The 15,096-nt window shown below is 37.4% G+C and overlaps 1 pseudogene; it reads right to left on the minus strand.

Annotated features, from left to right (window-relative positions):
* Positions 1 to 13,468: 13,468 nt before the first annotated feature.
* Positions 13,469 to 14,103, minus strand: LOC103749710 (annotated as a pseudogene).
* Between the last annotated feature and the right edge of the window lie 993 nt (positions 14,104 to 15,096).

Consider the following 15,096-nt stretch of genomic DNA (forward strand, 5'->3'; position numbering starts at 1 on the left):
CCTCATTTCCAAAAATCCAAAGATAAAAATAAGGTACTGATTCATTATTTTAACTACCTGGAAGATTTCATTTCATCTAACTACTTTTTAAAATATGTTTTCCGTAGGTTTGGAACCAAAGTTCAAGCTTTCTGGAATTTGTTGTAGTAAGATTAATGTACACAACAACAGACATGTGAACTAGAAGAAGAATGCATGTGTTGAAATAATTGGAAAGGAAAAGAAGGGGCAACTAATGGAGAAACTTCTTTGACAGGCATCATCAACACTGATGTAAGACGGGATCTCGTCAAACACTGGGATCTAGAACTGAACAGCATTCATATGATCAAATTAAAAGTGTGGGCATCTTAAATATATGATGGGATAAATGGGTATAAAACATTTAATAGTGGGCTAGAGAAATGAAAAAAATTAGATTAAAGAAAATGTTCTAAAAGCCTTGTTGTATCTTCTAAAGGTTTGAAAGTTACTATAGATGAATAGAAGATCTAGAATATCAATAGTCAGAGCAAGGAGAAAAAATACTTAAGCATAGCAGACCTGTACTTTTGTTAGTCCACCAGTCACTGTGACTTCCAATCTTGTTCTATTCTTGGCTGTCATCTCCAAAGCACTGGTTTCTAGTCACATCCTTTTCACAAATTGTTTGTTCTTGTGCGCCTAGACACCAGTAGTCTTTGGAGAGTCTTCTCTATCTGCTACACTTTACATTGGTCCATCAGCATCTGCTTTCTAATGTTAGGTAGGCAACATGGAAGGGTGGGTGCTATCTTTGCATCAAGAACACTGAGCTAGTAGGTGAATCTTTCAATGAGTGGTGACAAAAATGTCACAAAAATGGTGTGTTAGTCTCAACACTTTTTTTTTGCTTCCAATAAGTATAGTATTTATTAAAACTAAAATCAGTTATTTTGTCATATAGTATACAATAAATTATAATATTTTGCAGCCACAAGTTATGTGCAGAATATGAAGAAACAATCAGATGTGAAAATCTTCTCATATATAATTTTATAAGAAAGAAGTAGCAAATCAGATTTTACATATAACATCTCACTAAACTTTGTGCATGGAAACTGACAGACACCGGTTGTGCTGTTTGACACAAAATGGCTGAACTTCCTCTTCAGAAGACTAAACTCAACATTTAAACTTGCCACTATAAACATCAAAATAAAATACCATCTAACCAACTACAGGAAACAATCTATTATCAGAAAGCAAAAAGGATTGCACACATTATTATCACTTTCTTTCATTTTTATAATTTTTTTATTTATTTTTATTTTATGTATAAGAATGTTTTAACCTGCATGTGTGTAAATGCACTTGTGCTGTGTAAAGCCTGTGGAAGCCAGAAGATGGCATCAGATTCCCTGGAACTGGAGTTATGAACAGTTGTTAGCCTCAATTTGGGTGTTGGGAACTGAACCAATGTCCTCTGGAAGAACAGTCAGTGCTCTTAATAACAGCCATCTCTGAAGACCTTCTTTCATTTTTGAATTGAATTATTGTGATTTTTAGTGTTTGGGTTTATTTTTCTTATTGAGCTTCCTAAACCTCACACAACAGTTCCCACTCAAAACCAGAACACCCCCCCATCCATGCCTCCCCTCTATTCCCCCACCAAAACCCACACACTCCACTACATGCTGAGTCCCACCCACCCAGGGACTTGCACCCAAATGTCCCCAATGCAAACACGTCCACCAGAGTCCATTCAGTCCAGTGGTCATATGTGAGTCATACACCCTCTCCCTCACCTAGCAGCAATCTCAAACAGCTCCCAATCCAGTGCTGGCCCACCACCCACTTCTCACCTTCCCTTTCAGTCTCCATCCAATTGAGCTGACATGGGTCCCAGGCTCATTGACACTAACACCACAAGTTCACATGAGTAAACCTCCAGTGGCCTAGAAGCCTCCACCTCCCTATGTTCATGAACCAGCCCTGGCTCTTACAATCTTTCCACCTCCTCTTCTGCAATGGTACCTTACCCATGGGTAGGTGAGGTTCCATATAGGAGTCCCATCCTGCACTCTATACTCTCTTAGTCTCCAAAACTTGGCCAGCTGTGGCCTTCTGTGTGCACTGCACTCTGATGTACATGGAAGCCTCACTGGTAAGAGTTGAGGGGTTTATTAGCCCTCTCTCTACCCCTTATTCTGCTATGTTCCATGAACCTCAGAGATTGAACTGCAGCTCTGTCACCTAGTACTGGGCATCTCTCAGACTTATGTTCTCTGTGCTTGACCAGATGTGCAACTCTGCAGTAGCTGCCATCTGCTGCAAAAAGAAGTTTCTTTGATGAGTGCTGTATGGTATGCTTGCCACTCTAAGGGAGGTCTCTTCTATCTGGCACTGTCTTCGCTGCCAAGCAGCTCCCAGGTATACATATGCATTAATGTTCAGACACTCTATGTGCATTTCTCATAGGGTTTCTAGGATATCACTTTTCCCTCTTTTTCCCAGCCCCTGAAATTCACTCATCTCCACTCTTTTCTCCAATTTGGCTTCCCATCTCCCGCTGTCCCTAGTCACAGGGCCTCCATTATTCCCACCCTCCCCCCAATACCTCCCGACTCCTCCCATCTTTCCTTTCCTGACTTCCCTCCTTCCCTCCCCAAAACCATGGTCCCTTTCATGTCCCTCCTTCTTCTCCTCCCTGGTGATTACTCCCACATTTTCCACCACCCTCAGGTAACATTTGTTCCCTACTATCTTCCTTTCAGGTTGTTTCTTTTCCTTTACCTCCATGTATCCTTGTTGTTACCTGGCTCCCGGTGTTACATCAGAATTTATATAACCACATATAAGAGATTGGTGTTACAATCCACAAATGAAGGAGAACATACATCATTTGCTTTTTTGCATTTATATTACTTCACTAAGAATAACACGCTCTAGCTCTGTTCTTTACCTGCAAATTTCATAATTTCACCTTTTCTTATGCCTGAGTAGGACTCCATTGAGTAGATGTACCACATTTTCAGTAACCATTTATCAGTTGAGGGACATTTAAGCCCTTTCCATTTCTTAGCCATTGTGAAGAGAGCAGCAATAAAGATGAATTTACAGGTATCTCTACAGTTTGATGAGTCCTTTGGTTATATGCCAAGGAATGGTAGCACTGGATCATATGGTAGGTTCATTTTCAGTTTTTTGAGGGTTCTCCACATTGCTTTCCATAGTGGTTGCATAAGGGTTCCTCTTTCTCTACATCCTTTCCAGCATTTACAGTCTTTCATTCTCTTGATCTTTGTCAAACTGACTGGGGTAAGATGGAAACTTAAAATGGTTTTTATCTGCATTTCTCCAAATACTAAGGATTTGGAGCAGTTTTAAAAGTATTTCTTAGCCATTTTTATTTCCTTGTATGAGATCTTTCTGTTTAGGTCTATTGCCCATCTTTTTATTGAGTCATTTATTTTCTTATTTCTTTTTTTTTTTTTTGAGTTCTTTGTACAGTCTGGGTATTAATCCTCTGTTAGATGTGTAGGTGGTGAAGATTTTCTGCTGCTAAGTGTGTCTCCTCTTCCCTTCCTTAGTTGTTTCTTTTCGAAAGTCATTTCCTTGCAATGACCTTTTTGTCTAAGGTCCGTTCAGATGGTCATCCCACATCAAAATCCAGCCATTCTAACTCACAGAAGTTATGCAACTTGTGAGGAATGAGCTTTATCCCATAGTCATCCTTAAAACCCTTCCTAAAATTTCTTAACATGCTTTCCAAAGGAGTTGGTTACCTTTGTGTGCCTCCCATGCCCCACCCTGTGTCAATGTTGAAAAAAAAAAAAAACATTCTTTCCTATGCCTATATCTTGGAGAGAGCTGCCTATGTTTTCTTCTAGCAGTTTCTGAATTTCAGATTTTATAATGAGGTCTTTGACCCATTTGGAGTTGACCTTTGTGCAGAGTGAAGGATAAAGGGTCAAGTTTTGTTTTTCTTCAGATGGAGATACAGTTTTGCCAGAACCATTTGTTGAAGGTGCTATCTTTCCTCCATTGTGTGTTCTTAACACTTTTGCAGAATATCAGGTGCCTCAAATTATATGAACTCCTGTTTGGGTCTTCAATTGTGTTGCATTGATCTAGGGGTCTATTTTTGTGTCAATATCATGTTGTTTTTGTGACTATAGCTCTGTAATATAATTTGAGATCTGGTATGGTGATCCCCCAGCAGTGTTTTTTTTTTTCCCAAGATTATTTTGGCTGTCTGAGGTTTTTTGTGATTCCATAGGAGTTTTAGGATTATTTTGTCAAGCTCTGTGAAGAATGTCATGGATATTTTGATTGGGATTGCATTGAATCTATAAATTGCTTTTGGTAAGAGTCATTTTCACAATATTGATTCTGCCTATTCATGAGCATGGTAGGTCTTTTCATCTCCTAGTTTCTTCCTCTATCCCTTTAGAGTTTTGAAATTTTCATTGTAGAGATCTTTAATGTCTTTGGTTAGGTTTATTCTAAAATATTTTAATTTTTAAGTATATCGAGAATAGGAGGGTTTCCTTGAGTGCTTTTTCTGATTGCTTGTTATTGGTATATAGAAAGCATACTAATTTTGAAAGTTGAATTTGTATCCTGTCACTTTACTAAAAGCATTAATCAATTTTAACAGTTCTCTAGTGGGATTTTTTGTATCTCATGTGTATAACATCATATCATCTGCAAATAGGGATAATTTGATCTCTTTTTTTCCAATTAGTACTCCTTTAATTTCCTTCTCTTGTCTATTGCTCTTACAAGAGTTTCAAGCACTATATTGAAAATGAGCGGAGATAGTGGACAGCCTTGTTTGGTTCCTTATTTTAATGAGAATGCTTCCAGTTTTTCTCCATTTAGGATGATGTTGCCTATGTGTTTATTGTATATAGCTTTAATTACATTGAGGTGTTCCCTCCACAGCAACTCCTTCTACGACTTTTAATGTGAATGCATATTAGATTTTATCAAATGCCTTTTCTGCATCCTTTGAGATAACCACGTGATATTTTTCTTTAAGTTCATTTATATGTTTTATTACATTATTGACTTATGTATATTTAACCATTCCTGCACACCTGGAATAAAATTGACTTGATCTTGGTGGATGATCTTGTTGATGTGTGTATGTACACCGTTTCCAAGCATTTTATTGAGTATCTTTGCATCTATGTTCATTAAGGATATGTGTCTGTAGCTTTCTTTTTTGTTGTATCTTTACCTGGTTTGGGAATTAGAGTGATACTAGCTTCATAGAAGGCGTTTGGGAGTTTTCCATCTGTTTCTATCTTTTTGAATAATTTAAGCAGTGTTAGTTGTAGATTTTCTTTGACTGCTGGTAGAATTCTGCTATGAATCCATCTGGGCCTGGGCTTTATTTAGTCAGGAAGTATTGTTTTACTGTTTCAATTTCCTTTTTTGTTTTTTATCTGTTTCAGCTGTTGATCGCCTCTTGGTTTAACTTTGGTGGCGGCCATGATTTTAGAAATTAGTCCACTTCTTTTAGGTTTTCAAATTTAATGGAGTATAGGTTTTTAAAGTATTCCCTTAAAATGTTTTAGATGTGTGTGTGTGTGTGTGTGTGTGTGTGTGTGTGTGTGTCTGTTGTCATGTTTCCCCTTTTGTCTCTGATTTTGTTTTTTTGGATTTGCTCTTTCTTTCTTTTGGCTAACTGGGCTAAGGGCCTGTATATCTCGTTTAACTTTTCAAAGAACTAGCTCTTAGATTTATTGGTTTTTGTGTATTGTTTTCTTTGTTTATATTTCATTAATCTCTGCTTTGAGTTTTGTTATTTCCTCTCATCTACTAGGTTTGTGGTTGGTTTATTCTTGCCTTTCCAGTCTTAAGTTGTACTGTCAAGTTCATTTACATGTGCTCTTTCTGATTTTTTTTAAAATTTATTTTATGTGTATGAGTGTATTGCCTGCATGTATGTGAGGGCACCCATGTCATGCAATGTCATGGAGGTCAGTAGAGGGTGATGGATTCCCCTGGAACTGGAATTAAGGACAGAACATAGCCAACATGTGGGTGCTGGGAATTGGACTGGGGTCCTCTGCAAGAGCAGTCAGTGCTCTTAACCACTGAGCCATCTCTCCAGCCCCTCTTTCTGATTTTGTAATGTAGGCACTAAGAGCTATAAACTCTCCTCTTAGGGTGTCGCAGAGGTTTTGTTGTGTTGTGTTCTTATTTTCATTTTGTTCCAAGAATACTTTTTTTTCTTTATTTCTTCTTTGACCCATTCATGATTCAGGATTTTGTTGTTTAATCTCCATGAGTTCATGCATCTACTAGACCTTCTTTTGTTGTTGATTATAAGCTTTATTGCACTGTGGTCTGATAGAAGGAATGGAATTATTTCAGTCTTTTTTTTTTTTTTTGTATTTGTTGAGATTTGTTTTGTGCCCCAGAATGTGGCCAATTTTAGAATTTCATGAGCTGCTTAGTAGAAAGTGTATTATTTGGTGGTTGGGTGGAATATTCTTTATATGTCTGTTAGGTCCATTTCATATATCATGTCATTTAATTCAGGTGTCTCTCTCTTTATTCTTTGTCCGGTTAACCTGTCTATTGAAGAAAATGGGATAGTAAAGTCACCCGTTATTACTGACTTGGTGTCAGTCTCTGATTTACAGTGCTGGATGTTATGAAATTGGGTGCTCCAGAGTTTGGTACATACATGTTCATGTTTGGAATATCTTCTTGTTCAATTCTTCCTTTGATTAGAATGAAGTTACCCCTCCTTATCTCTTCTGATGATTTTTAGTTTGAAGTATATTTTGTCAGATATTAAAATTGCAACACCTGCATGCTTCTTAGGCCCATTTGCTTGGAATATTTTTTTTCCAGTCTTTCACCCTAAAATAGTGTCTGTTCTTGAAGGTGAGATGAGTTTCTTAAGGACAACAACAACAAAAAAAGGGTTTTTTTTTTCTTGATTCATTGCACCAGGCTGTGTCTTTTTACAAGGGAGTTGAGGCCATTGACATTTAGTGCTATTATTGAAAAGTGTGTATCATGTACTGTCATTTTAATTTCTTTTTTTGTGGCCCTATTTGTGTTTCCATTGTTATAGCTTTCTTTATTTTCTTTCTGTAGTTTCTTGGACATACTTATTACTTTCTTTGGTCCTTTGTGTTGCTTCAAGGATTCTCTGTAATGCTGGTTTGGAAGACATGAATTCTTTCAGCCTATTTGTGTCATGAAAATTTTTCTGTTCCCCTTTGACTTTGATAGTTTTGCTGAACAAAATAATCAGGGTTGGCATCCATGGTTGTTTGGAACTGGGAATACTTATTTCCAGGCTCTTCTGGATTTCATAGTTTGAATTGAAATGTCAGCTGTTATTCTGATGAGTTTTCCTTTATATGTAACTTGTTGTTTTTCTCATTCAGCTTTCAGTACCCTCTCTTTGTTCTGTATATTTAGTATTTTTACAATGATATGTCTTGGGGACTCTCTGTTCTGACCATGTCTCAATGGTATTCTCTGTGCTTCCTGAATCGCTACAGGTATGTTTTTCCTAAATTTAGGGAAGTTTTCTTCTATACTCCTATTGAAGATCTGTTTGATGCTATTTGTTTGAGTTTCTCCTCCTTTCTGTATGCCTATAATACATAGATTTTGTTGTTTCATGTTGTCCCACATTTCCTGAGTATTCCATTCCTGTGTTTTTTTGAGTTTTGCATAGTCTTTGCTTTAAGAATCCAGATTTTCAACTTTATCCTTCAGTCTTGATATTCTGTTTTTCCTTTCATTCACTCTGCTTGTGAGACTTTCTCTTCTTGTTTCTATTTGGTTTATTGAATCTTCCCATCCTGTGTTCATTTACATTTGGGGTTTCTTTACTATTTCTGTCTCTTTAGTAAAGTCACTTTTCAAGTTATGAATTGATTTTGATATTTCATTAAGCTGCATATTTGTATATTCTTGGGCTTCTGTCAAAAGTTTGTGCCTTTCTGCTTTGAGTCCTTTGAGTTGTTTGTCTGTGTTTCCTTGTAGTTCTTTGATCATGTTTATGATTGTTCTTTTAAACGTTGTGTCCTGAGTTTCTACTGGGTACTTCTCAATGCTGTGCACTTCTGTAGTACTCATGGGTTTTTTGGGGGACACATTTTCCTGATTTTTCATATTGTTTGTATTTTTGTGTTGCAATTTTGGCATATGGATGTTCTTTGCTGGTTACGTGTTCAACAGGAACTTCTACTCTGCTTTTTTAAAATTTAATTTTAGTTCTAGGATCAAACCAGTGTTTGGTTAAAGTTTTACTGAGCAACCAATACATTTACTGAGCTTACTTACTGACCTGAGGGGTTGCTGAAGTGTATGATGACCTGAGGGTATACACACTGGAAAGCCTTTACCCAGCATGGATCAAGCCTTCCCTTCCTAGCCTTCCCCAGATTATATACTTTAGCCCTCCCCAAATCCAGAAAACCAAATGTGATTGGGGCCAAATTACATACAGTTGGCTGGGAAGAGTGAGGGAATAAGCATTGCTTAGTATCCCCCAGGAAATGAATTCTCACAGCAAATGGAAAATTTATTTGTTAATGTTATTATGTCTTGTAACTATAAAAAAAAGAAAGTGGAATATAAAAGATGTTAAAAGGATGTGGGAAGGGAGATATTTTCCAAAATTGACAGAAAAATGAGAAAGCTTAAGTAAGTGATGTATGTAGGTCTGTGTAGGTTTGTTATGATATATAAAGGATGAGACAAAAATAATCTTAAAATTTCTAAGGTCCAAATTAGTTTGGTCAACTAGTTTAGGGAACAAAATATATATATCTAGTCAAGGTTTATCTGATAAAATTTGGCTTTTTGCCCAAGTGTTATCTACATAGCACATGCTAATTAAAAGTACCAGACTGGTGGAACTAACCTTATTGGATGTTTAACAGCCGAGGTTTGAGGCCTATACTAATGTGGTCAAAGGGAATTAGGGACAATTTTTGCCCCTTGCCCTCCAAGGTCACGTAAGTACCAGGGGACTATGGAATATCTCTCAAAATGTTCTGCTACTGTGGTGAGTCACCTGTCCTCTAGTTCAAGGAGGCCATGGAGACCCCACCAGATGGACTTGAACCAATGTCCAATCTACAAAGAGGAAGGTCAACTCATAGGAATCATTTCCTCCATGCTTCCAAATGAAGCCTGCTATGATCGAGCAGAACCTTTGACTTATCTTCACATAGATGGAACTGGTAAAAGAAAGGAATCAGTGGTTCCTCCCAAGCCCATATGACCCCTGAGGAACAGACCCTCAAATGACCTTAAGTGCAAAAACAAATTTATTTATTTGGGCCAACTGTATGCTTAAACACCCAAAAGGAAAGTATAACCGAAGAGTAAAGACATCAGTTTATTTCTTTAGGAATTCAAGGGACTACACTCCCCAGGCTTAAATCCATACAAAAATATTTAGACAATTATTTCTTATTGATGACTTTGTTCCTAATCAGAAAATGCTACTCAGATGTAAGACTTCAAGTCTTGGTCTGCAATACTGTAGTGCCCACCTGTAGCTAAGGGAGACAACCCACTATTGTTCTAAAATAATAGCTAAATTTGTTTTCTCCCCCATGTACAAGCCTTTAAGAGGGAACTGACACTGATTTTAACCACTTCAATAGTTATCAAAATGCCTGAAAGCAAATCCTGAATCCATCACTCTAGAGTCCAGCCTTGGCAGACAAAAGAAAAATGAGGAGGAACCCAGTAGAGGGATGCTTTTGGAAGCTCTCATCAATGTTCTCCCTCATATGTGAATCCTAGCACCAAATCTTTTTAAATTCCAGGTCCTTTTAATAAGATGATGCTATACAGCTGTCCCTTCTGCATGAAATAACTACCATCATCATGACTTCAGCTGAGCCTGATCGCTAAACATCATCATAATTGGGCTTGTTGACAGTTGTGCTCATTCATTAAAGAAGGTCCAAGCAGGGTCATTGGACCCTCACCAGATTTTCCAGCCACTCTTCCCAGCCAAATGTATGTAATTTTACCCTAATCACACATGGCCTCCTGGTTTGGGGGAGGGCTAAAGTACACAATCCGGGGAAGGCTAGGAAGAGAAGGCATGACCCATGCTGGGTAAAGCCTTTCCAGTGTGCATACACTCAGGTCACACATACACCTCAGCAACCCCTCAGTTATCTCAGTAAGCGCAATAAATTCATTGGTTCCCCAGTAAAACTTTAATCAAACATTGGCTTGACACTAGAAACTTAAAAGGGAATAAGCATTGCTTAGCATCTCCAGGAAAAAAGTCTCATAACAGATGGAACATTTATTTGCTAATGCTATTATGTCTCATAATTATTTAAAAAAAAGAAAATGAGAATCTAGAAGATGTTAAAAGGATATGTGAATAGAGATCTTTTCCAAAATAGAGAGAAAAAACAAGAAAGTCTAAGCAAATGATGAAGGTCTGTTTAGGTTTGTTATGATATATAAAGGATGAGACAAAAATAATATACACATAGTCTTAAAATTTCTGTGGTCATAGTTTAGTCAAGTAGTTTAAGGAATAAAATATATATCTAGTCAGGGTTTATCTGAGAATATTGGTTTTTTACCCAAGCCTCATCTACATAGCACAGGGTAATTAAAAGTACCAGACTGGTGGAACTAACCTTATCAGATATTTAACAGCCATACTTTGAGGCTTATACTGATCTGGTCAGAGACTTAAAAGATGTTTTTTGCCCCTTGCCCTACAAAATCATCTAAGTTCCAGGGGACTATGCAACACCTCCTAAAATATCCTGTAACTGTGGTAAGTCACCTATTCTCTTGCTCAGGAAGGACATTGAGACTCCATGAGATGGACTTGAACCAGTGTCATACCCAAAAGGAAAGTATAACCAAAGAGTAGAGTTCAAAGGTACACTTCCCAGATATTTGGCTTAAGTATGTATAAAAAGTTATTTAGACAATTATTTCTCATTAATAATTTTTGTTCCTAAACAGAATGTGCTGCTCAGATGTAAGACTTCAAATCTTGGTCTCTTATACTATAGTGCTCATCTGTAGCTAAGGAAGAGAACCAGCTATTATTCTAAAATGATGGATAAATTTGTTTTCTCCCCCTCTCTAGAAGCCTTTGAGAGAGAATTGACATTGATTTGAGCCACTCCAGTAGCTATCAAAATGCCTGAAAACAAATCCCGAGTCCATCACTCTCAAGTCCAGCCTTGGCAGACAAAAGATAAAGGAGGAACCCAATAGAGGGATGCTTTTGGAAGCACTCCTCAAGAAATCCCTGTGAACTCTGATATGAACATTTTAAAATTGCCCTGTTCTGACATTTTTCTAGTTTCCTGTCTAGAACTTGTAATGCTGATTACCCTTGCCTTTACTTCTCCTTCGCATCTATTATTCATAATTCAAGGACTTAGAGATAAGAGTTATGCAATTTGGGAGTCTTTTAGATAGATCCACTGAAGGGGTACTCCAATTGCCTCACCCTGCGTCCCTGTTCAGCATGGAAGAAGCTAGAGTGGTCTGTGTCCCTATTCCTTATTGGCAATTTGGGTAAGCCCTTTAGAGGATGGTGTGATAAGAATAGGAGGTAGGAATTGGCTAGGCAGTTTGGGTAGAAAGACCCCAAAGAAAAGTAGCTAGTTTCTTGGCTAAAAGTCAAAATGTCCTTGGGCCTCTTAGCAACATACTTTGTTTCACAGGCCAAAGACGTCAAAAGTATTTGGGAGCTTTTATGTAATCCTTAAAAGATTTTTGGGTTACATCTTCAGAGGGGGGGATGTTAGAGTAGCCAAAATCCCCATTAAAATAAATAAATCAACCAAAGAAGAAGAAAGAGTACATAAAGTTATCAGAAAAAAGTGATGGGGCGATATGGGAGTTGTTGGAAGGGCAGGAGTGGGCATGGAGTTGATCAAAATACCTTATATACATGTATGAAATTCTCAATAAATTATTTATTTAAAAAAAAAAAAGAAATTCCAATGGACTCTCATATGAACATTTGAAATTTGCCCTGTTCTGACTTTTTTCTAGTTTCCTGTCTAGGACTTGTAATGCTAATTACTCTTGCCTTTACTTTTCTTCACATCTCCTATTCATCAGTCAAGGACTTTCTTTTCCTCCTACAGATAAGACTAATACAATCTGGGAGCCTTTTAGGTAGGCCCACTGAAGAGATACCCCAATTGCCTCACCTTGTGGCCCTGTTCAGCATGGAAGAAGCCAGAACAGCCTGTGTCCCGATTACCTTTCTGCAATTTCGTAACCGCTTCAGAGGATGGTGTGATAAAAATAGGAGGTAGAAATTGGCTAGGCATTTAGGATTAAAAGACTCCAAAGAAAGTAGCCAGTTTCTTGGTGAAAACTCAAAATGTCCTTGGGTCTCTTAGCAAATATTCCGTTCCAAAGGCCAAAAATGTCAAAAGTATTTGGAAGCCCTTATGTAATCCTTAGAAGATTTTATGGTTATCTCTTCAGAGGGGGGAATGTTAGAGTAGCAAAAAGCTCCATTAAAAAAAGAAGAAAGAATACATGAAGTTCTCAGAAAAACGTGATGGGGTGATATGGGAGGAGTTGGAGGTGATATGGGAGGAGTTGGAGGGGAGGGTATGGGAATTGATTTGATCGAAATTCCTTATATGCATGCATGAAATTCTCAATAAATTATTTAAAAATTTTAATTTTGCTTCTGTTAATGTTGTTTATGTAGTTTAGCTACTTTTTGTTTGGGTATTAAAGAGACATTGGTGTGTATTTCAGGTTCTTGCTGGATAGTAGACTGGCCAGAGTCCTGACTGAGCTGGTCTGTCTGTCTAATCCAGAGACTGGGAATTTGGCGTTGAGGGAACTGCCTGGGTGAGGACTTATGGATCTATCATAAGAAGGTTAGTTGATCTGGTTTGGGAAGCTAGTCCTGGGACTTGAGGTGAAGGAATTGGAGCCACTCATGAGAGAGGCCGGCAGGAGATAGGGTGAGAATGGATGTTTAAGAGTTTATTGGACTTCCTAGTCAATAGTTTCAAGATGGAGTCCATTCATAACACTGAGTTTTTGCTTTGTTAGCATATGGTGTCTAGCAGGGACAATTCCCCCCTGTTATAAGGTAAGTGGTTTTAATCCTCTTTTTTTTGTGTGTGTGTGTGTGTGTGTTTCTATTTTTTTTTTAATTAAAAGAAGCATTTCATTACAACAGCATTAACCTATTCAATAACATTTTTCTGAGCTAGGGTACATCTCTTTCAAAATTGGCTGTACATTTCTAGGTTTACAGATGAATTATTACGCTTATATAATCCTCTTTTATATAACCCATCACACAAAAGTTTAAAACTGTTCTGAATTTTTTAAAAGCCAGTATTGGCCATTTACAGTTACTTATAGAGGTCAGAATCTGCAGTAATAGAGATACATACAGTACAGTTCAGGTAATTTTGTCTTTTCCCTTTGTTCAGATTGAGAATTCATTGCTGTAGAAAAAGGACAGAGGCAAATGTTAGCAGCAGTCTATATCTGACTGCTTGACTAAATGCTCTGGATTTTAACACTGGAGTTCCCTGCACCACCAGCTGTTGCTGCAGGGGCCATTTGTTTTGCAGTCCCAGCTTCAGTCATCCTGAAAGGCTATTATATGTTCTTTGGTTCTTTGTGTTGTTAGCACTGGTTTCCAAAAATAGAATTCCAAGGGAATCTTCAAATTCCTTTGTTGTTGTGTAGTCCACAATTTTTTTGTGTTCAGATTGGACTTGCTCCCTATCAACAACTTGTTATCATTTTCACTGACATATCAATTCATATCCTGTAGCCACTGTTTAACATTATTGAAAGACTCCTGTTCTGTCACATCATGCACAACTGTGATTGCATGAACTCCTCTGATGCAATGGACTCCTCTGTAATAACTGGGGGTGATTGAAATTTATCTTGACCTGCTTTGTCCCATATTTGGAGCTTTACTGTTTTCTCATTTAACTCTATAATTCTCATTTTGAAATCCACACCAACTGTGGAGATGTAGCCTTCTGTATCCACATACCTAAGAAGGGGGCAAGAATTTTCAACTCTAGAATCCCCAGTCAGAAGTAACATGAATAGATAATCATATTTGGGATTCATGCTGGACATGTTACTGCAGCTGCAGCCACTGTCACCCACCCTTGCTGCCTCAGTGAATGATGCCCTGACATCGGGAATGGAAGGAAAAAGCTCTCAGCATATCTTATCAGGAAGCACATAATAGAGTTTTGTTTATTTGTTTGTTTGTTTTCTTTTCTTGTCTTCTATACCAGGGATATTAGCTTGGCTCCTTTTACTATGATGGCAAGAGGAAAGGAAATGTATAGTTTCAAATTTTCCTTTTACAGTTTTTTGATAGGCTTCAAAACACAATTGTCCTAAAGAAGATTAGCAGGAGCAAAACATATAAATTTATTCAATCTAAATTTTATGTGATACGGGAAATGAAGAACCAAAGAAGAAAAGAAGACTAAACACTTTTATATTAGATTGAGTAAAGAGACACAGTTGTGGAAAAGTAGCTATACTGTGTGGGCAGGGTATAGGAAGATGACACTTATTTGAACAGGGACTTTATATGCAGAATTTTCTTGGTTACAATTTCCTGTCCTTCATAATAAGAATGTTACTTTTCTCCTGGCATAGGAAGTTATCATCCATATGAGAATATTTTTCTACTAATTGCAGGAAGAAAAAAAGGGAAGAAATGATCAGTGTCATTTCTGCACTTTTTCTCCTTTCTTTTTAAGTATTTTCAACTTAGACTCATGTTTGTCCCATGGTGTTATGTTTTGATGTGGGATATCTGCCAGGCTCTACTGTTATCTGAGGATAGATTTTACAAGGTGAAGGCATTATTTTTTCCTAACATTTAAAAACCAATTTGTGGGGTACTTTGTTGAGATTTTGAAAGTCCCTTTGCTCATCAAATTTTCATGTCTTGTTGGATAAGCCATTGGTTACTAATGATGGGTCTTTAGCACCATTATACTGTATCTTATTGTAAGGATAAGTTTTCTTTTTACTTTCTTTCATTTTGCTCTTTGTGTCTCACTCATTCCATGTGAACTCAGAGATTATTTTTTCAATGATTTATACATAAGTATT

Source organism: Nannospalax galili, unplaced genomic scaffold, assembly GCF_000622305.1.
Source record: "Nannospalax galili isolate Female #2095 unplaced genomic scaffold, S.galili_v1.0 scaffold266, whole genome shotgun sequence".
In the NCBI taxonomy this organism is placed as follows: Eukaryota; Metazoa; Chordata; class Mammalia; order Rodentia; family Spalacidae; genus Nannospalax; species Nannospalax galili.